The sequence below is a fragment of the Tursiops truncatus genome, chromosome 4 (genome assembly GCF_011762595.2).
Source record: "Tursiops truncatus isolate mTurTru1 chromosome 4, mTurTru1.mat.Y, whole genome shotgun sequence".
In the NCBI taxonomy this organism is placed as follows: domain Eukaryota; kingdom Metazoa; phylum Chordata; class Mammalia; order Artiodactyla; family Delphinidae; genus Tursiops; species Tursiops truncatus.
This window is the reverse complement of record NC_047037.1, coordinates 140,665,283-140,685,924: the sequence shown is the minus strand read 5'-3', so window position 1 is coordinate 140,685,924 and position 20,642 is coordinate 140,665,283. Positions and strand designations below refer to the sequence as shown.

Here is a 20,642-nt window from a genome sequence, read left to right as displayed (position 1 = left end):
GGAGCGCGCCACCTAGATCCCTCGCGTGTGCAGTTCACAGTAAGGTTCGCACTCCTATGAGAATCTAATGCCGCAGCTGATCTGACGGGAGGCGGAGCTCAGGAGGTAACGCGAGCCCTGGGGAGTGGCTGTAGATAGAGATGAAGCTTCGCCTGCTCCCCCGCTGCTCACTTCCTGCTGTGCGGCCTGGTTGGAGGGGCGGGGGTTGGGGACCCCTGCCCTAGTATTTATGAAAATGCTGAGTTCTGGGCAAGAAAATGGGGTTTTTTGGATGCCTCTGCCTACTTCCTCGATTGTACATCATGGGTGTATCAGTGGTAAGTACCAGTGCACGTACAGTGCTCTAGAGTTTACAAAGCCCTTTCGCGGACATCATCTAGGGTATGAGGACTCCACCATTCTCATTTCGGATTGAGGAACTGGACGTCCAGTGGGCCTGGGCGACTTGTCCAGGACCCCAGAGCCAGTGTGGACAGATCCTAACCCAGGGCTGCACCACCCACCACGATGGTCAACTCATGCCTTTATCAATTAAGTGATTCATTTATTATTTCATGTATGAATGTTCTGTTTCTCGTCTCTACTGGTATAAACTATTTGTATAGAATTTATTCACAAATCATTACTTTATAATTAAATGATTCATGTATTAATAACTCATTAATAATTAAAAGCTTATCATTTTGCACTTGCATCACATTGCTTTGGACTTTCTGCCCAATCTCCATCCGAGAGCTTTGTAAAAGGAAAAAAAAACTACGTATGCCAAATGGAGTCACGTTACTTTTTCTCAAGCAGACTGTTCAAATGAGCTACAAAGAATAAAATAGAAGCAACTGGATTCATCTAAAGACTCTTAATTCAGAAACATTTTTCAGGGACTTCCCTGGCGGTCCAGTGGTTAGGACTCTGCGCTTCCACTGCAGGGGGCACAGGTTCGATGCCTGGTCGGGGAACTAAGATCCCACGTGCTGTGTGGCTCAGTCAATAAAATAAAATAAAAATTAAATTTAAAAAAGAAGAAACACTTCTCAGTCCCTGAGAAACATTCCAAGGACACACCCTTAAATGATCAGAATCGGGCAGAAACAGTACTTCGGCTTCCCACGCAGAGCTGAAAGGGGCCTGATGAGGAAAGGGCCTGCGGAGCCCTCCACTGAGCCCTGGTCTCGGACTCTGCCCCTAGTCGCTCCCTGAACCCCCAAACCTGTGCGTCTACTCGAGCCCCAGCCTGGGTCTGGGGAGTCTTCTCCCAGCCGCCTCTCGTCTTCCATAGATGGGACACCCTAAACGCCCAGCCTGTCACCAGCTGCCTCCTTGAGCTGGATGGCAAGTCCCTGAGGACCTTTGAATCACGCAGAGAGAAGCAGAAGCGAAAGGCAGGAAGCACGCGGCCCTGCGACCTGACTCGTTACGGGGAGCGGCAGTCACCTGGGGAGACCTGAGACGGTCACCCCTGGTTGGGGGGGAAGGGCTGCGGAGCAGACGGACGGGGGCAGGGGGGCCTGGGGCAGCAGCTCAGGACCGCAAGTGAGTCAGACTCCTACCCCCGGGACGTGGGTGATGGCAGGTGGGCAAACGCACAGCAGGGGAGCCCAAGGAGACCAGGGTTGGGGGTTGGGGACCCTGAAAGATCATGTCTGCCACATGGGGGACAGATGGAGGGAAGAGCTGGGGGACAGCAGGGCCCCCTCCCTGCAGGGTCAAGCCCCAGCGTGGGATCCCCATGGGATGGAGCTCTGCAGAGGGGGGCCAGGTGCTCCGGGCTCCGGGCCAAGGGGACCTGTGTGACATCACTGAGGGAGCACTAATGCCGGGCGTCTGCTCCTTGCTGTCTTCCTGGGGGTTCAGGCGGCACTGGGGTTACTCCAGAGCAAACCTTCCTTTAGGCTGTTCTGCCCCGAGTTCAGAGCCGATCCCCAGCTGGTCCCCTGGCAACCGGGAGCCGCCCGGTTAGGGAAACGGATGGCTGAGGTGACCACTGGCCACGTAGAGGCCACGTGCAGCCTGCCCCTGGGTCATGACGCCTGAGGACAGCCTCACCTTGGGGATCTGAGGGGTCCGTTCCCTCCAGCAGGGCCCATGGCTGCTGCTTTCACTGTGACCCGTGGTGTTGGGGTCCACACGGGGGCACCGGATAATAACACTGCCAGGGAGCTCCCACAGGCTGTGACACCCACGGCCAGGACGCCAGGAACAGACACGGGTCTGGGAGTTGGGGGAGCATCAGGCCTTTCAGGGGAAACGGCGGGCGGACCGGGGTTATAGACCGTGGTTTTGTCATTTACAGCCAGCAAACTGGAGTTGGGGGTCTGGCTGTGGACCCCAGAGCTAAAGTGACACACGTGGAGCCAGGTGAGTCAGCGGCCCCAGCTCTCGCTCTGGAGGGGCGTGGGCTCCCAGGGGGACGTGGAGCGAGGGGCAGGGCCTATGTGTGACATGATGCAAGGCCGGCCAGCTGAGAAGCGTCCTCACGTGCAGTCCACCCTCTCGGGCGGTGCTTCTCTAATATCAGAAAACTGTTTTTCTTTTATTTCTTTCTTTCTTTTATTATTATTATTTTTTTGCGGTGCGCGGGCCTCTCACTGCTGCGGCCTCTCCCGTTGCGGAGCACAGGCTCCGGACGCGCAGGCTCAGCGCCCACGGCTCACGGGCCCAGCCCTTGCTAAGCACGGTGTGTTTTGTAAGGGAGGGACAAACATGCCACAGCATTTCTAACTCTCCCACGGATCCACTAAACTCGGAGCTGGTGGACGGGCCAGCCCTGTGCCTTGCCCAGTGGGCATCAGGAAGGAAAACCACGATGGAAAAACCGGTAAAGGCTTTCTCCATAAACCCCGCTAGTGACATGAAAATGAAGCCAACTGGAAGTGACTTGTCCATGATCTAATCCTTTCCAAGGGGAGTTGTGACGTGGACAGAAACTCCACACGTCCGTCCAGCAGCTACCTGGTGGGGCTGTAACTGTCTCTAAGGACATGGAGATAAAGGTGCTTATTAGCAGTTAGCAGTAAGTGAACCTGAAGGGCTTTCTAGTTATGTCTGCAGTTACTTTTAGTTACGTTACTTTTAGAATGTTACCAGTTCGGAAGAAGCCTGTCCAGACATCCTGAGTTTCAAGAACGAAGGAGACATCTGAGCAGGCTACTTCTAAAGGCAACGCCCGCCTGCCAGCCTCAAACCGAGTGCCCGACAGGAGCCCAGTGCCTGACACCTGCCCCCAACGCACACCTCCTTTTGCCTCCCGCCCTAGCATGGCCCCTAGAGGCCGTGAACATCAGCTCCCCGAAGACATGGCCAGAACAGCCTTCTGAAGCGCCGTGTCCTGTGCATGGAGCGGTGCTGGGCACGTAGCGGTCACTGAAAAAGCGTCTATGACGTTGATAATAAGAAGGTGAACTCTTGGCACAAGTGAATGCAGAGTGACAGCCACCGCCTTGGGCATTGCCCTTTGGCTGTCACTTCTTTCCAAGCTACCCCCAACAGGACCAGACCCCTCTGGCGAATGCTGGGCCAGCAGGAAACGGCCAGGAGCTCCCGGAGGACCAGCTGTCTGGATGGTCTCTGAGGTCAACTCACAGGGCGGGCACTGCCTTATGGAGGGGCCGTGGTGTCCCTGTGCCTCACATCCTGTAAGTATAAGCCCACGCCCCGTCGCCAGTAAACTTTTACGTAGCAGCAATCAAAATGTGCACATTCCATCATTTCTGGGCAATCACTTTTGCTTGTTTGTTTGTTTGTTGCGGTACGCGGGCCTGCTCACTGTTGTGGCCTCTCCCGTTGCGGAGCACAGGCTCCAGACGCGCAGTAGTGGGATCTTCCCGGACCGGGGCACGAACCCGTGTCCCCTGCATCAACAGGCGGACTCTCAACCACTGCGCCACCAGGGAAGCCCACTTGTGTGTGATTTTAAGCCACCCAGTTTGCAGCAATTTGTTATAGCAGCCACACGAAACGAACATGCCCAGCCTCCCACTGCCCACACCAGCCACGCCCACGCCAGGCCTCCTGGGTCCTCCCCGGGGGACCACTTCCCTCGGAAGATAACTTCCTGCTTCTTCCATGAACATTATGTAACAGTTGCACTTTTCAGCTAGCAAGCCTTCCCAAGGGGCAGTGTCCTGAGAAGGAATGTTCTAGAAGCAATGAGAGCTGCCACCTTGCAGCTCTTCCAGGGGCCCTTCTCCAATCCAGGGTCATTCTCAGACTTTCCTGTGCAGCCCACATGGGCACGAAGCCTGGTTAAAGCATCCCCAGTGCAGGCTTTTCATAATGAGGTTAAAGGAGCCGATTAAGCTCTGTCCAATTAAATGTGAAAAGAAAGATGATCGACCTTGGAGTTTCCAGTGGGGACCTCGGGAGAGGGGGGAGCACGGGGGTGGGTGGCAGCCCGGGCCTCATTCCCAGCCGTGCTCATGGCTGGACAGTGGCCATGCACAGGCCGTCCGTCCATCCTGGCCTCAGTTTCCCCTGATGAAAGAAGAGGTCTACCCTCCAAAGACCCAGAATTCACCAGGTGTGCGCGTCACGTGGGGCTTTCTTCCCTGGACAACCAAATGTCAGCTGAGGTTCAGGTGTGGGCTTTCATTGAAACGGCCAAGGGTCCCAACCTAAGGGCCGGAGACACGGAATTCCATCTGCAGACTCAACGCTCACGGCAAACGTTGCTATCGAGGCTGAACCCAAGTTTACCAACATGCAGAGCCTGGCCCAGAATCCTTCCTCAATCTGAAGCAGGTCTTTCCTTTCACAGAGATGTTTTTCAGTTGGTTCTAAACAGTGACAACTAAAAAGAAACGAGGGAGCCCAAGCAAATTAGAAAGAGCCAGGCACTAAGCCCAGATCACTGACTATTTTCAAATGGATGTGTGTCTTTAATTTTGTTTTTTTAATGGTAAATTTTTGCACAGTGGACTCACAGGATTCTAGAGTGAGGCATTTCCTAGCTCTGCCAAAGAAGACTTGCCCAGCCCCAATGCACTGCCCTCATACCACACACATCCCTGGCTCTCCCCTACCCGGAACTGTGCTCACTGACTGTGTATTTTCTCTGCTGAGAGGGAGAAACGAGGCAGCCATTCCTACCTGGCTGATGAAAATTATCGTCGATGTCACGGGATGCGAAAATTACGGCATCAAAGGATTGTCTGATGTGGTGAGCACGAATCACTCTGGATCCTTCTCAATGTTTGGAAACCAGGAAGGGAACATCGGCTGAATGATGGGAGAGGGAAGTGGGGCTGCGGGACACAGAAGAGGTTGCCTTGGCGGCTCAAGAGAGGACAAGTCGTGTTCTGGTTGTCCAGTCGCCTCTGGAAGGAAGTGTAAATGTCTCCTGTGCTCGCCAGTGTTGTCCCTCGTACCCAGCTGGCATGGAGCAATTCAGCCCATATGCACATTCTCCGTCCTCATGAAGCATCGTTTTCGAGAACTCCTTTGCTGGCATGATAGCTGGGCTCACTCTAGCCATGCAGGGAAGCACCTCTGGACTGCAGGCATTTCGGTGGCCAGTTCCATCACATTCTAACGTGTGTGAAATTCGTCTTGACCACGAATTTAAACATATTCCAATTTCTGGAGTGTCGTATCCGCTGTGGGGGGATGAGCACAGTGGGTGGGTGGCCTGAGGGAGGGGTCGGCCCTCTAGAGTCTGGATGTCCCAGCGTCGTGCCTTCCCGTGGTCGGTGTCTATGCCCTCACACTGGCCCAGCAACAAGCTTTGGGACGAGGCTGCTTAGAGGAGGGGGACGGACAGCGGGTCTCAGCTCATCTATCCCAGCACCAAGCAAACTCCAGCACGTGTCCTGCCTGAAGCTGTGTCTCTTCACCAGCCCTGTGCCTCCTTAATAATAACTCTGTAAACAACGAGGGATAATTCAGACCAGACACTGAATGGGAAATAATTCTGCAGAGCCGCCAGCCCCGTGGTCCCCAATATCGCCCGCATGTGGAGTCTTCCTGGAGATTTGGAAACAATTCTGATGGAGTCGGTCTGGCCCCAGGGGCCCCTCCATCGCCCTACAGCTGTGCCTCTGGTTTGCTGTGGGACTGGGGCCAGTTCCTTCTGCTTCCTAGACTCACCATCCTCACCTGGTGAGGGGCAGGGAAGAGTACTTGACCTTAAGGGTGTTTGTGAAGATAGAACAAGATCACGTGTTTGAAGGATGTCACAAGGAGCTGCAGGTAGATGATGTACTAAGCCGTGGTCGCTAGAGATGCAACTGGGACAAAACACATCCCGGGAACCGCAAGCCACGTGACAGCAGTGTCTCTTCACCCGAGGAGGAATAGCTGGACCACCGTCCTCATTCAGGTGGACTGAGGATGCCACATGTGTCCTGGCGCATCTGCGGGGAAGGGGCGCCCACCAAGAGCGCCCGCCTCAGGGGTAACATCTGGACGTGGGTGCTCAGGCTCGTGATCATTTTCAAGGAGCCAGAGCCCATTTCTGGAAGGTTCCAGAAAGCCTCCAAGTGCTGCTGGGTGAAGAGACGCCGGTCAGCCTCTGTGAGGAGGGACAGGGCTGCCTGGGAACCCTGACCCCAGCCTCCCCAGGAGAGGACCTGCATCTGTTTACACCATGAGAACTTCTGTCTCTCAGTGGCTCAGGGTCCCAGAGAACACTGATGGGACATTGCTGGGAAATCATTTCCTGCACCCAGGCTACACGGGTCACCTGGAATCACAGCCCCCTCAAGCCAGAACGCCCGGGTTGGGTGCTCAGAGCAGCTCTGATGCTGATGCCAAGACAACGTGCTGTGCACCCCTACATGCACACACACCCCGTGTACATACACTGTGTACACAGACACACACCAAGTACACACACACCGTGTACACACGCACACCACGCACACACACACCCACGCCCCACAGGCAGCTAGCTCATCAGCGCACTGGCAGCGGAGCCCCTACCCTAGTAAAGATACTAAAAAATAGGTGGGAGTTATTCACATCTGCCTGTCAGGCATGAAGCAGTTTTCTATCACTGCAGTATTTTTATCCTTCTAAAAGAAGAACTGGTCTTTGTCACAAGCTTCTAAACCTGCTAGAACAATGAAGAAAAAACATCCTTCTGATTACTTAAATTATGCCAAAAGCACCAATAAGGTTGCCAAATAACCTCCTAGTATCACGTCAACTTCAGTCTGAAATCAACACAGCAGGTCCATTTCTGCACCCAAAGTCGTGTTTTCCTCTAGGTGCCAACATTGACCAGATAAGCCCAGCTGCGCTCCCTACTCCTCCCCCTTCCCCTCCCCCATCAGTCTCCCCTTGGAGCTGAAAGGGGCTCTTGGTGAGAACAGACAGCCTTATTCTCCAGACCCCTCTTCCCCCCTCTCCAAGAGAGAGCTCAAGGCAAAAAGGACAAAGGTCCATATTCCCAGACACCAGTGACATTTCCTTCTCCCCCACCTGCTTCATCCCCCAATGCCCAAGGGCCAGCTCATCAATGCCTCACTTTTCCTTATTAAGGGGCAAAGCCACACCCACAGCTCAGACCTCTTCTTGTTTTTCTCACCTTCTGAAATCGAAAGGCGGCTTTTTCGCCGACAATAACAACAAGAACCAGGTCTGGGAAGCTGGGCTTAAAAATATCAACATGGACGCGACCATAACATGTGAAGGCTTCTGAGTCACGGGGAGGGAGAACCACTCGTGAAATGAGGACATTGTCATTTGTCCCCAAACCGCACAGATAGCACGTCACCCCCTGCCAACCCCCGCTGGATGTTGCAGCAGGAAGTCCACTCTGCCTTCAGAACAGCTGCTCGCTTTGTCAGGCTGTGAACACGGATCCCTGGATTTTAGCAGGCGCGCACGCTCTGGAAGTCGACAGGGCAACAGACAAGGCGGCAAGTTTTCCGGAAGGTTCCCCCGAGGCGCGACTTTAATGGACGTAAAATGGTCCCCTGGGGACTTCCCTGGCGGTCCAGCGGTTCAGACCCCGTGCCCCCAATGCAGGGGGCCTGGGTTCAATCCCTGGTCAGGGAACTAGATCCCGGATGCCGCAACTAAGAGCCGGCACAGCCTAAATAAATAAATATTTTTTTAAAAAAAAACCTCCAGGGACACCCAATCACAGTGGGTCCCCACGTTTTTAAAAAAAAGATGGTCCCCTGACCACAGCTCAGGGATGCTTTCCATCCTTTTGTCCTGAGAGCCTCTCCCCGCTTCACCACCCCGATCTCCTCATGTTTCGAGGTCCCTGTCAGTCTGCCTGCCCTCCCCCGCCCTCCACAAACACAGTGCCCCACTAGGTTCCACTTCTGCCCCGACCCCAAGCGGAAGCAGCCTCTCATCCTTCTGCCTGAGTGAGTCTAAGTATTCTGAATTTCAGCGGGCCATGATCACGTCAGTAGGCATCGTGTACAGTGATGCTCTGTGTCCGCAACACCGCCAAGGAGGCGCACACAACTTCCTCTCACTTCTGATCCCACAACACTGTTGGGAAATCTACCACCTTAAAGTGCGCCCCTGCAACACAGAGCTTCTTGCCTGTCCTTCAAAGCCCACTACTCTGCAGACTTGGAGGACAGTGGCACGTCAGGGGCCACTCAGCAGAGTCGCTGAAACGCAATTTCCCTTTCGTGTTCCCCAGAAAAAAGTCATAGCACCGAGGGTGGCACCCAGCTCCTCCCAGGCGGGCTCCTGGCCTGGGGACAGTGGGACGCTGGCTGCAAATGCCCGGCGGGTCCCATCAGATGGGGGCCTCCCTCCCTACCAGGATCCAAGGGGCTCTGTGAGAAAACGATACAGTGGGCTGCATCCCAGGCCTTGCCGAGCTGAGCCCGGCACGGTTCTGGCTCACTCCCCACCCGCCGAGGGGGCACCTGCGCATCCCTGGTCTGATCCTGGGACCTGCTCTGGGCACCTGCCCTGACAGGTGCTGTGGTCTCTGCCCCTCGCCCGTGTCCCCGACTGACATGCCCACGCCGACCCTGGTATCTCCTGCTGGAGCAGTGACCAGACCTTGATTCAGGGCACAGCAGGCATACTCCCTGGGGACCAGCTGCCCCCAGGCTGGGATCTGGATTTAGATACCTTGTCTGCTGCTTCTTGAAGCTCCGGCTACGTATGTCCCCACGTGTCGCTGTCACATGCAGGCGTGTGGGGACTCTGGAAGGCAGAGCACACAGGTGGCAGCCCCTGAACCTCGCTCACTGCCGCCACCACCTGGCCTGGGACGACACCTAGAGGTGGCCTTCCCTCCAAAGACTTCCCAAACTCCGTCCCCAAAGCGGGTTAAAATCCAAGTGGTGAACCTTGAAATCCAAGGTTGCCGGGAGGAGGGAGGAAAGGTCGCCTCCAGCCTGCAGTCACCCAGCCGGGAAGATGCTGAGGTCCCCAAGCAACTCATCTGTGAATAAAGCTTCTCTTGGGACACATTTCAAAGCTGAATGACATCGGAGCCACCTTCTATTAAAGAAAGATCACAGTGCAACACCAACCAGAGGCCACAGACGCTCAAGAAAGGCACAGGTAAGACTCTCGAACGGGACAGCCCAGGAGGTGAGCCAGAACGCCCCGCACCCAACAGCCGCCCCAGCTCTGTGCCTCTGAGCTTGGCTTCCCAGCCCCGCGGGCCGATTCGCAGTCGGGGGTCTCTATTCCACGAGAGCCGGGATCACTGCTCTGATACAGCAAATGGCTGTACTCCTGGCCCCAAATTCATACTGTGAAAGAGAAAACAAAGCAAAAATCAGCCTGCACACAAAGGCAGGTGCAGAGCACATTGGAAGCGGGGCTTGGCTGGGAACCACCGGGCTTTGGCGCTTCCCCAAATGTTTACGTGAATGACATTTCTCAGAGCCCGGCAGCCCGCAGCTGCCGCACCTCCAAGTAGCCGGGCACAGCTGGAGATGCTCGGCTCAGCCACTGGCTGCTGTGCGGGAGCATTTGGGGGGCAGTTTTAGAAGCAGCAGCTCGGAGAGCTGCTGTGTGTCTACACTGGGGATGTTCAAGAGCTCGGTGACCTGGCTGAAGCTGCCGCCACCTGCTTCGTGAACTTGCCCTGTGTCCCGCGGAGAGAGCACTGCACACGGGGCTGGCTGTGTGCCCGTATGTGTCCTCGACGGGCTCCGGGGACACATCCTGGACCAGTGGGGCTCCTGGGTGGGATGCTGAGCCTCTCAAGGCTCCCTCTGGATGGGGCCCCCCCATCTCCCTCCAGGACCAACTCTACGTGCCCCAGCCTGGGGTTCACGGCCTTCCTTCCACAGTACACATGAGCCCTTCTAGGCCCATCTCCCTTTACCCCCCTTTACCCACTGCCTCAATTTCCCGGCACGCCGGGCTGGTCTGCTTGGGCTCTCCCCAACCCGCCCGTGCTGGTGCACTTCCTCCACTGAGAACATGCCCACCGTCCTCTCTCAACCTTGTCCTACCTGTTCTTCAAACCAGCTCCCTGGCCCCTGAGGAAGACAATGACCTTTATAGGGTGACAACAGCTCAAACCTTAAACCCACCCCTCGAGTACCGTGGGACTCGGGGCAACTTGATGTAGCTCTGTGAGCCTCTGTTTTCTCATCCGTAAATTGGGGATACACATACCTCCTACCACTGGGTGCTGCTGGAAGATGAAATGACACAAGGACTGGGAAGCATTCCATACGTGGTTGGGTCTCAAAGACTGCCCCCCACAAACCTAGAGCCATGGCTTCCTCCTCCAAGCACCTGGGCCATTTTCATCCATTTGCCCAATTTGCCAATTCATCATTTCACCACCCTGAGGGTCAAAATGGGAGGCCTGGAGGCAAACCAGCTGATCCCCTGCCCGCCTCCCTCCTGGGCCAATGACAGAGTCCCCTGGGCCCCAGATTCCTCACCTTCAAGGGAAGGGCGACGTAGCTCTGCCTGGGCTGTAGGTGGGTAAATAAGGCAGCGTGTGCCAGGCGGGGACGGAGCCTGGCCCCGAGTGGGGGCTCATCGCGCTAGTTACTATGATCGACGCTGTGCTGCGATCACGTCTATTGTTGGCAGCAGTGTACTTATTAGCTCTGCCGTGGTTCCCCTTCCCGGCTGTCTGGCAGGTCTCCCCTGGAAGCCCCATCCTCCCAGGTACCTGGAGCAGGCCTTCCACACACCGCTGTCTGTTCCTTGGTCTGACTCCTGAACAAATTCCCAAGCCAGCGGTCAGGCATGATAGGAGGAAAGGTGCAATTGCAAGAGAGACAAAAGCTTGTGCCATCCTCAGTTCTGTGAACACGAGGCATAGAACTGGCCTGGGTTCACGGTACCGTGTGAGAGACCCTGATGCAGACAAGCATGCCTTCTGCTGACACCATGAGTGACCCCAGAGGACCAAGAACAGCCACGGGGGGACCCACGAGCAGGCCAGGAGGAGGCGCTTCTCCTGAACGGCCTTGACTCATTCCCGCGGACGCCCCAGTGCCCATCTTCAGGCGCCACGTCCAAGGAGCGAGCTTGAGTGTAGCTTCTCAACGTCTGAGCGTCACTGCATGCAGCTGCCTGCCCCTGGGGAGCCCGGAGACACCCTCCCGGTGCAGGACATCCACAGGAACCCCGAGGAGACCAGAGGACGATGCAGCGCCCAGCAGCATGGGGAGGGCGAACTGGGTTTCAAGCTGCCTTCTGTCCATTTAAATGCTTTCAAAATGTGACCAGAAGGGCCAAACCCCCCCTCCCCCAAGTCCCAGCTCAGCTCCAGCCCCTGCTTTCCCCTGGGAACACGCCTTCAACGGGGCCCCTACAGCACCGGCCAGCAGAGGGACGGGATTCGCCCCAGGAGAACGCCAACCACCCAAACAGAATCATCAGCTCCGGCCAGGCCTCACCCCTCTGTCTTCATTTTGTGTCACTGCCTCCTGTGGTTCCCGGTCACCCAGGCTGACAGTTAGGGTCCCCACCACCCCCGTGTGCACTCACCTCATTTCTGCATGGTCCCATCCCTTCCTTTTTTTAATTTCAGTGCACTTTACATTTACAAGATGATGATGATGACGTGATGACAACTCCAGTAGCCGACACGTATCCAGACGCACTCTATGCCCTGCACCATTCTGAGCTCTCACGCGTATTGACTTTGATTCTCACCACAGCCCTATGTGGTACAGACTTTAATATCCCCATTTTATAGGTGAGAACATTGAGGCACAGAGAGCTAAAATAACTTTCTTAAGGTACCATGGCTACCAGGTGGAGGGCCAGAACGTAACACCAAGCAGTCGGGCTCTAAGCCCATACTTGACACTATACTAATTCTCTAACGCAGACTGCATGTTTGTGAGGTTTAAAGAAGAAAAATAAATGAAGACACACGCTGTGCCTCTTCTGATCTCAGTCCCCTGCCTCACTCCAGATGTCACCATTGTCTTGAATTGTATTATTCCCTTATCTTTGTCTCTATTGTATCACATTTGTATTTATCCTTAAATAATTTTGGTAAGTTTTGCATGTTTGGGGGACTTATATAAATGGTGTCATAACATGTGTCTTCCAAGAATTGCTTTTTTCTCCTCTCCACCTTATTTTGTCTGTAAGATTCATTCTTGTTGATGCTACGACCGTGCTCATTTTCTTTCACGCTTCCACAATGTTCCACCGTGGAGTTAACCACCGTTTGTTACCCACGCTTCCTTCGATGAGCATTTGGGTTGTTGTCTCCAGTCTTTCTGCTATTAACGAAAAACACACGACTGCACTGCACACACCTAGGAGGGAAAGTGCTGGGTCACCAAGCGTATGCGTCTTTGACCTGGCTTCATAAAGCCAGATATGTTTTCCGGGGCTGCACCCCTCCACACCCCCGGAAGAGAGGAGTGGTCTGGAAGAGGACGCTCCCTCTACGTCCCCACCAACGCTCCGCAGTGAGGTTCTTTGTCAAAATGTTGATCCCTTCTTTTCTTCTGTAGTCGTCTCCTGGAGCTGCCGCAATAAGTTACCCCAAAGTTTGCAGCTTAAAGCAACAGAAATGTATTCTCTCACAGCCTGGAGGCCAGAAGTTTGAAATCAAGCTGTGAGCAGGGCCGCGCTACCTCCAAAGGCTCGAGGGCAGGGTCCTTCCTGCCTCTTCCAGCTCCGGTGGCTCCGTGGCCCCCTGGCTGGTGGCCGCATCTTCAATTTCTGCCCATCTTCACCTGCCTTCTGCCCTGTGTCCTTGTGTCTTTTAGCTCAGAGTGTCCCTTTCTCTCCTAAGACCTTGTCCTTGGATTTCAAGTCCACCCTAATCCAGGATGATCTCACCTGCAGATCCTTAACTTATTATCTGCCAACACCCTTATTCCCAGTAAGGTCCCATTTACAGGGTCCAGGGTTAGAACAGAGACTCATCATTTTTCAAGGTCACCATTCAACCCACTACCCCGTTGTCACTGTGGGTGAAGAATGTCACCTGCCACATGGGTAAACAAAGGATGCTGTGGCCATGAAGCCAACAGCCACTGCAGGCGACCCCAACCTTGCATCCTGAGGGGACTCGGGATGGGAAAGCACAGGATGCTGGCCCCAGATAGCTACGGTGCCTATGCAAGGAATGATTTCCATGAGCCCAGACTCTAGCATCTTCCCGTACATAGAAAAGCGCTAAATGCGTTAACTTGAGATGTCTGGTTTTCTTTGATTATCAGTAATCTTTTGATGGTCCAACTACCTGTTGCAAAACCTCCTCTATATCCTGGCTCCCCCCAGCCTCTCTGGAGCCATCTGGGAGGCTGCCTCCTAGGCAGGCATGAGTCCTCAGAAAGTTCACCAAATAATCAACTCTCAGCCTTTAGGTTGTGCATTTTTTTTCAGTCAACATCACACTCGAGTCCAAGATCTTCACCCGAATTGTGGTGAAACACCCTTTATGGGCCTCCAGCCTCTCTCCTCCCAGGCACCCTGCACCCTGATCAGGCAGCCTCCGGAAAGCCCATTTCCATCACCAGGTACCACTGACCTCTCCCAGCACCAAATCTCAACTCCACAGCCAAGCCCTCAGCAGGGTCCTCCCTTGTGGCTCCCACCCGCCTTCTGTTCTAAAGGGGCTTCCTGCCAGCCGTGCTGGGCTGCCTCTGCTCCCCCTGGACATTCTGTCCCCAGCCCCCTCTTCCCCACCAACTGCATCTGTGTCCTGTCTTCCCAGGTCATCCAAGTCCCCCCTCCCAACGCCCAGAGACCTTCTCCATGCCAAAGAGAAACTCATCGAGGGCCATGGTTCATCCACTTTTTCCTCCCCAACACTTAGCAAAAGTACTTTGCTTATAACAGATAATTAAAATAAAAACGTGTTGAATGACAAACAGATGCTTAATCCCGCAGAATGAAATGGAAAAAAAATTCAAATGTTTTCTACCTTGAAAATTACTCAGATTGAAAAAGAAGCAAACGCAACAAGAAGTAGGAAGAGGCTCAGCTAGAAACTGCTTCTTGAGGGTTTATAATCCCTCGCATTCTTACCTTAGACGTTCCTGACTAATTTGAAGTACAAGGTTTCCCCAGTGCCATTGTAACACCAGCGTCAAGGCTACAGCTTGGTGGCTCTGTTGTAATTGCAGGTGTTTGATTTTTTTTGATTTATCCTAATCTGGTTACATGAGGCTTTAGTATTGACAGGAGAATCATCAATATTTCACTTTCTCACTCCGAACAAAATAAATACATGTATATGAGACACAAATTTAGACGTGACAGTGATAGGACTTGATCTCAAAAGCTGGTTTATCTTAAACCCCAAATCTCTCAACCTGCGACTTGGTTTTCTAATCTCTAGAATGAGAAGACTGAACTACAGGAATCTTTCACGGCTTTTCCTAACTTAAAAAAATACTCATATATAAATATAATCACCCATGAACGTATTTATATATGCAAGCACAAATATATGCACATGCTCTTGTATCGTGAAGTTACATTTGTTCCTTTCTGCAAAGCAAATTATGAAAAAGAAACTAAAAGGCTCATGGAGTGGTACTTCATCCCTTCACGTCAGTGAGGAAAAGCCGTGCTGACTTCTCCTTTAGCCAAAGCAGCTCTGTTTACTCTTTTTGCACTGGACTGAGCTTCGTCTATGAAAATATTCATTCACAGGCAAATTATTAGAACAGCTTCATTGTCTTTGCCAGTATCTTAGGTGAAAAATGTCTCGATAGTAATAATTCCTTTTAAAAGCTATCTTATATCCATTGATGACTATGTTTCCCCTCGAGCAACAGCCTCTAAAACTCCCCATATTAATTCCTCTGAAGTGCTTGGATGGCAAATTCAGTTCCTGCCACCTCCCAAGTCTGGAGGCTGACAGCTGAGCCAGTGAGCTGCCCAGAGGTGGGAGCTACTTGGTGGGACGGTGACCTCCTGCCCCCTGGGCATTTGCTCCTGTTCCCCCTCCCAGAGATGTTACCTCCTCCGGTGACAGGTGTCCCACTGCCCTGGGCTCTCTGGGATGTTCCTGCCCAGGGTTGCTGTCCCTGATTTTATTCCGGGACATTTTGTGGAAGAGACGCAGGCAAGGTGTCTCCTGCTGCCCCACCAGCACTTTCCCCACCTTGAGCCCCGTCTGCCAGTCGTCAGAGCTCCAAGACACTCAGATGTGGAGGTGCCTTTGAGAAAGGGGGTGCTCAGAAACAGACGGGAACTGCTGGATCGCCTGGCTTCCCCCAGAGTTTGGTCAGTGAGCTTAGTTCCCACCCAACGGGCCTCCCCTCCCCTGAGCCACTCTTGTCCTTGCCCTGACGGGACATCCGCCCGCCTGGCCAGCCACTCCCTCTCCCCGGATCTCTCCGTGCCTCCCTCCCACGAGGGGACCCGGCTTGTCTTTGCTTCTGCTTTGCCATCTGTCCTGTCCCCTGGCTGCCCATCTCATCTGTGCCGGACTGCAGGATGTGTGGCCCAGCTTACAAGTGAGAGGACCCCACTGTCCACGAGAGCGCCTCGTCCGGGCAATGTCACTGTCGTGAAGCAAATCAGGACGAAGGTGTCCTGCTTCCCTCACTGGGTAATCCCTTTATCTGGCCCGAATGCCTAAAAGTCAACTGGAGAAAAAAGCAATTTCCGGTGTCTTTATAATTTTTATGACTACAAAAACCCCAGACCAACGTCTCCCTTATGAATCAGGCTTATACACAAACCAACAGAATGGCTCAAGCTTTTACATAAACCCCTTTTTCTTTGGTTCTTCCATCTATGGACTTTCAAAAGTCTTCTGATTCTGGGGCTTCCCTGGTGGTGCAGTGGTTAAGAATCCGCCTGCCAATTCAGGGGACACAGGTTCGAGCTCTGACATGGGAAGATCCCACATGCCGCAGAGCAACTAAGCCCGTGCGCCACAATTACTAGGGCTGCGCTCTAGAGCCCTCAAGCCACAACTACTGAGCCCATGTGCCACAACTACTGAAGCCCGCACGCCTAGAGCCTGTGCTATGCAACAAGAGAAGCCGCCGCAATGAGAAGCACGCGCCCAGCAACTGAGAGTAGCCCCCGCTCGCCGCAACTAGAGAAAGCCCGCGCGCAGCAACGAAGACCCAGTGCAGCCAGAAGAAAAAAAAAAGTCTTCTGACCCTGAAGTCGGCTTCAGCCTACACCCTCCGGTACAAAGCACAGGGTGTCTGGAATTCACTGGAGGAGGCCCAGGGGCAGCCCCGGAGGACACACTCCAGAAAGTCAGCTGCTAGGATGGGGCTGAATTTCAGGAGGCACCTGAAGGGCAGAGCTGGGCCAGTGACTGGGCGATTCGGGACCTGCTAGGCATGGGGTAGTCATCCTTGGAGGTCACCCTCCACAAGCGAGTCGGGAAACGATGGCGCCCACATTTCTGGTTTCTCCTCCCCCTCCCGGAATGACTCTCTCTGAACCTGAAGTTCCTCCAGCAGGTTTGGGGTTTTCTCTGCCTAAGGTCACCACCCCCAAAAGGGAAGGTGCTTCCCCAGGGGTGCAGGTCACAGTCATCTCTCAGCGGGTGTTTTCCAAGCTTTTCGTAGAGTCGGTTGTTTTTGTGTCGGGGGAACGGACTTCCTGGAAACAGGCCCTCGCTTCAGCACAGAGGCAAGAAGGCTTCCGATCACCGAGCTCACGCTCCGACCACTAGGACACCTCCGTGCTCCAAGCAGAATTTTTAAAATTCATGAATTACTATCCCTGCATTTCAGAATCTGCCATCTCCATCTTTGCCAGAAGGAGAGTGGGGATCACAAGGTACGGCAATGCCATCCATTAGACGGTGGGTACCCGGTGCGTGAGAGGACAGACTTCGGAGGCCTTTCCGATGTGCCGAGTGATTGGCAAATCAGTGACAACATCAGGTGCCCGTGCTTCCTATCTGGTCCCTGGAGCTGCTGCAGAGGACTGTGGACATGCCGACCTTATTCTGCAGTGACCGGTATCACTACTTACAAAATACCGAGAGAAGGGCTCAGACAGGCTCACGTCAGAACACAGCGCCGGGAGGGGACGGAGAGGCTCAGGTCCAAGGCCCCACCCTAAACACCCAGCAGCCCCGCAGCTGCCCCTGCCATGCTCTCCCCACCCCAGACTGACCACAGGCTCCAGCCTCTGCAAATGATTTTGCTATTTGCTGTGTGATTTTAGCCAGAAGAGGACAATTCTTCTTTTAGTCAGAAATAAGGAGGTTTACAGACAAGAACAGAGAACAGCCAGGGTAGCCAGGTGAGGAGTTGTGCGCACCTGGCTCCCGCCGACGACTCTCCCACCGTCCGTCTGGGCAGTGCTGCGAAGCCCTTCCCACCAGCCCTCTCCCCAGATTTCACAGAGGAACTGGCCAGGGGATAAGTCGGACAGTGACAGAGATCAAAACAGCTTTACTTGGAGGCTTGACCAGGTTTTGCAAATAAGCAGAAGGAAACTTTTTCTTTATCCTGCACAGAAGATGCTGCAAACCAGGAAGCATGAATACACACACACACACACACACACACACACACACACACACACAGAGGGATGGGTACCTAGAACACGGTTCTCTGGATCAGATGAAGATAAAAATACAATCTGTGCTCTCTTAAATAATGGCATAAATTGCTAAATCCTCGGAATTCCCTGGTGGTCCAGTGGTTAGGACTCTGCGCTTTCACTGCCGAGGTCCTGGGTTCAATCCCTGGTCAGGGAACTAAGACCCCCCAAGCCGCGAGGCACGGCCAAAAATGAATAAATAAATAAATTGCTGAATCCAGGCATTCCTGCCCTGTTATCCAGCGTCTGGAAGCACAGAGACGCCTTGAGGGACAGTGAACTTCTACAGGTCGCTGTGGAGGGGAGGGGCCTGCAGGCTCCCTAAGTCCACAGACTGGGGGGCTCAGAAGTTATGCCTGGCCCTGCATCTCCCACGAAGTAGGGTCTGCATCCTTGTCCCACCACCCTCATCCCCAGGGAAGCTGACTGTGTGAGCAGGGCCGTTTCCGGCTCCGGCTTTTAAAAAGGTCAAGTGTGGTTCTCAAGTGGCCGCCAGCTTCTCTGCTCTACCCCAGCGGCTCTCAGAGCAGGGTCCCCGGGCCAGCATCAGTGTCACTCAGCACTTGCTGGACACACCGAGGCTTGCCAGCCTCAGATCCCCAAAGAGGAGCCTCGGGGCAGGGCAGGGGGCCGGTCACCCTCCGGGGCCAATTTGGTGCTCACTCGGTTTGGGACCGCTGCTCACTGTGATGGACTCCTGCCACGTCAGCTTCTGGCCAAAGGGCCACCTCCCGGGCCATCGCACCCTCACCAGCTCTGAGAGCAGCTGTGGACGTGTGACGTGTGAAACAGCCCCCAGAGAGGTTGGCCTTCTCCCAGCAGCAAACTCACCCCTTACCTCTCGACACTTCTCTCCATCCCCAGATTGACCATCCGGGTCTGGGTACCAGGCATCGCTGCCCTTAATTGCTCCAGCACCCTCCTCCCCTCTCATAGCACAGTTTTTGAAAAGCCACTAATCCCTAATGGGAACGCAGAAAGTCCAAATACAGTAGTAAGAATAGCACGTGCTTTGATAATTTTGCACAAAATAAAAGAAAACCTCACTGCCCTACGTTCCTTAGGGAGGTATCTGACTCCACTGTAGGGTCCATGGCAGGCACGTTTGTAAAAAAAGTGACCAGGGCTTCCCTGGTAGCGCAGTGGTTGAGAGTCCGCCTGCCGATGCAGGGGACACGGGTTCGTGCCCCAGTCCGGGAAGATCCCACGTGCCGCGGAGCGGGTGGGCCCGTGAGCCATGGCCGCTGAGCCTGCGCGTCTGGAGCCTGTGCTCCGCAACGGGAGAGGCCACAACAGTGAGAGGCCCGCATACTGCAAAAAAAAAAAAAAAAAAAGTGACCAAAGCACCCTGGGGCCTTCTCCATACGACGGAATCATTTACCAAACAGTAACAAATAACATTACCAAACCCTGTGGATTTTCAAACTCCCCCCAGAAACACAGCTCTGATGTGTCCCCCTTCAGTCTACAGCAAGCTCACGGATGTCATGTGAACCAAGAAGGCCCACTTTGCACAGGTTTTCATGAAACCTGGTGGCCCAGCCAGGTCGTCTGGCTCTCACATTCCAAGTCCAGTCACTTCTGGACGTGGGCAGGGCTCTCAGAGCAAGTCCTTGAGCGTCAGAGTTACGAAACTCCCAGAGATCCACGTGCTCCTTCCTGGCCATTACAGGCCTCCGGGCCCCCGATTCCCGCTGGAAAGTCTGCCCACGTGACCACCCCACCCCCGCGAGGCTGACAAAGTCCCAGAGCAGCAGATTCACCCCGCACTGCCCTGCGTGCGCGAGTGTGGTGTCCACTTGTCACAGCCGTCTGCTGTCCCCAGAGACGCAGAGCAGGCTTCATCTGGGCCGGATGTGAGCCCTGGCTGCAGGATCCCCACACCACAGCCTCCAAGCTCATCAGATTTCTCTCTGATGACACTACCTCGTTCTCGAAGAAGACAACGCTGCAGGGCACATGCGTGAAAGAAGGAAATATTTTAACGTCTCAAGTTCATTAAAAATGCCTGTGGACCTGGGAGGTCAAAGGATCTTTTGACAGGAAGCAGGACAGAGAGGGGGAGCCTGGGGTCCTAGTGGCCCTCGTAGGAAGGCTGAACGTGTCGCTCACGCTTCTCCAGCAGCGGTTCCCTCGTCAATGACAAGGCGGTGGGGCCGCCGGCAAGGCTGGTCACACCACTGCCATCCTCCTCTGCCCACCGGGGGGCCTCGCAGCCCAAGGCAGGTACACAGGGCTGGACCCTCCCTCTAACACAAGACTTACAGCCCTGTGACCTCGGGAGGTCTTTCCCCTCCTCCCTCGCACCTAGGAAATGCTCAGCTAAGTCAACGTTCACCATAACTGTGCAGTAGCTTCACTCCTTTTATTTCTAAAGCCCCAACTTACTTTTAGAATGATAACATCCTGTTGACTCTAGGCTCTTATTATTTTATTATATCCCATATAATACCATTCATAAGGACTGTAGCTACTGTTTATTAAATGCTGCATGTTGGGTACAGAGCTTCACCTGTATCAAGATATTTGGTCCAATAAGATGGGTATTATTATTATTAATAACTCCTTTCTACAGGGAGGTTACGTGACTCAGCCAGTTGCCCAGCTGGTAAGTGGTAGAGCCGGGTTTTGAACCCTGACTCTTTTAGTCTGGAGGCCACGTTTCCAGCCCCACCCCCTTCTCTGCTGAGTGCATGTTGCTAAAAGGCGCTAGACGGGGAATCATTTTATTAAAATAA

General features: G+C 54.0%; 1 protein-coding gene across 3 annotated transcripts in view; it reads right to left on the bottom strand.

Moving 5' to 3' along the window:
* The window catches only part of ABCG1 (ATP binding cassette subfamily G member 1), a 60,027-nt gene that overhangs the window by 20,498 nt on the left and 18,887 nt on the right, over positions 1 to 20,642 (bottom strand). The window contains exon 1 of one of the 3 annotated variants that reach the window (XM_019922251.3): positions 5,086 to 7,197. The exons of the other annotated variants lie outside the window; for them this stretch is intronic. The gene's annotated coding sequence lies outside the window, so the exon portion shown is untranslated. Of the gene's footprint in view, positions 1 to 5,085; positions 7,198 to 20,642 lie in introns of those variants that run through there. 3 annotated transcript variants of the gene reach the window in all.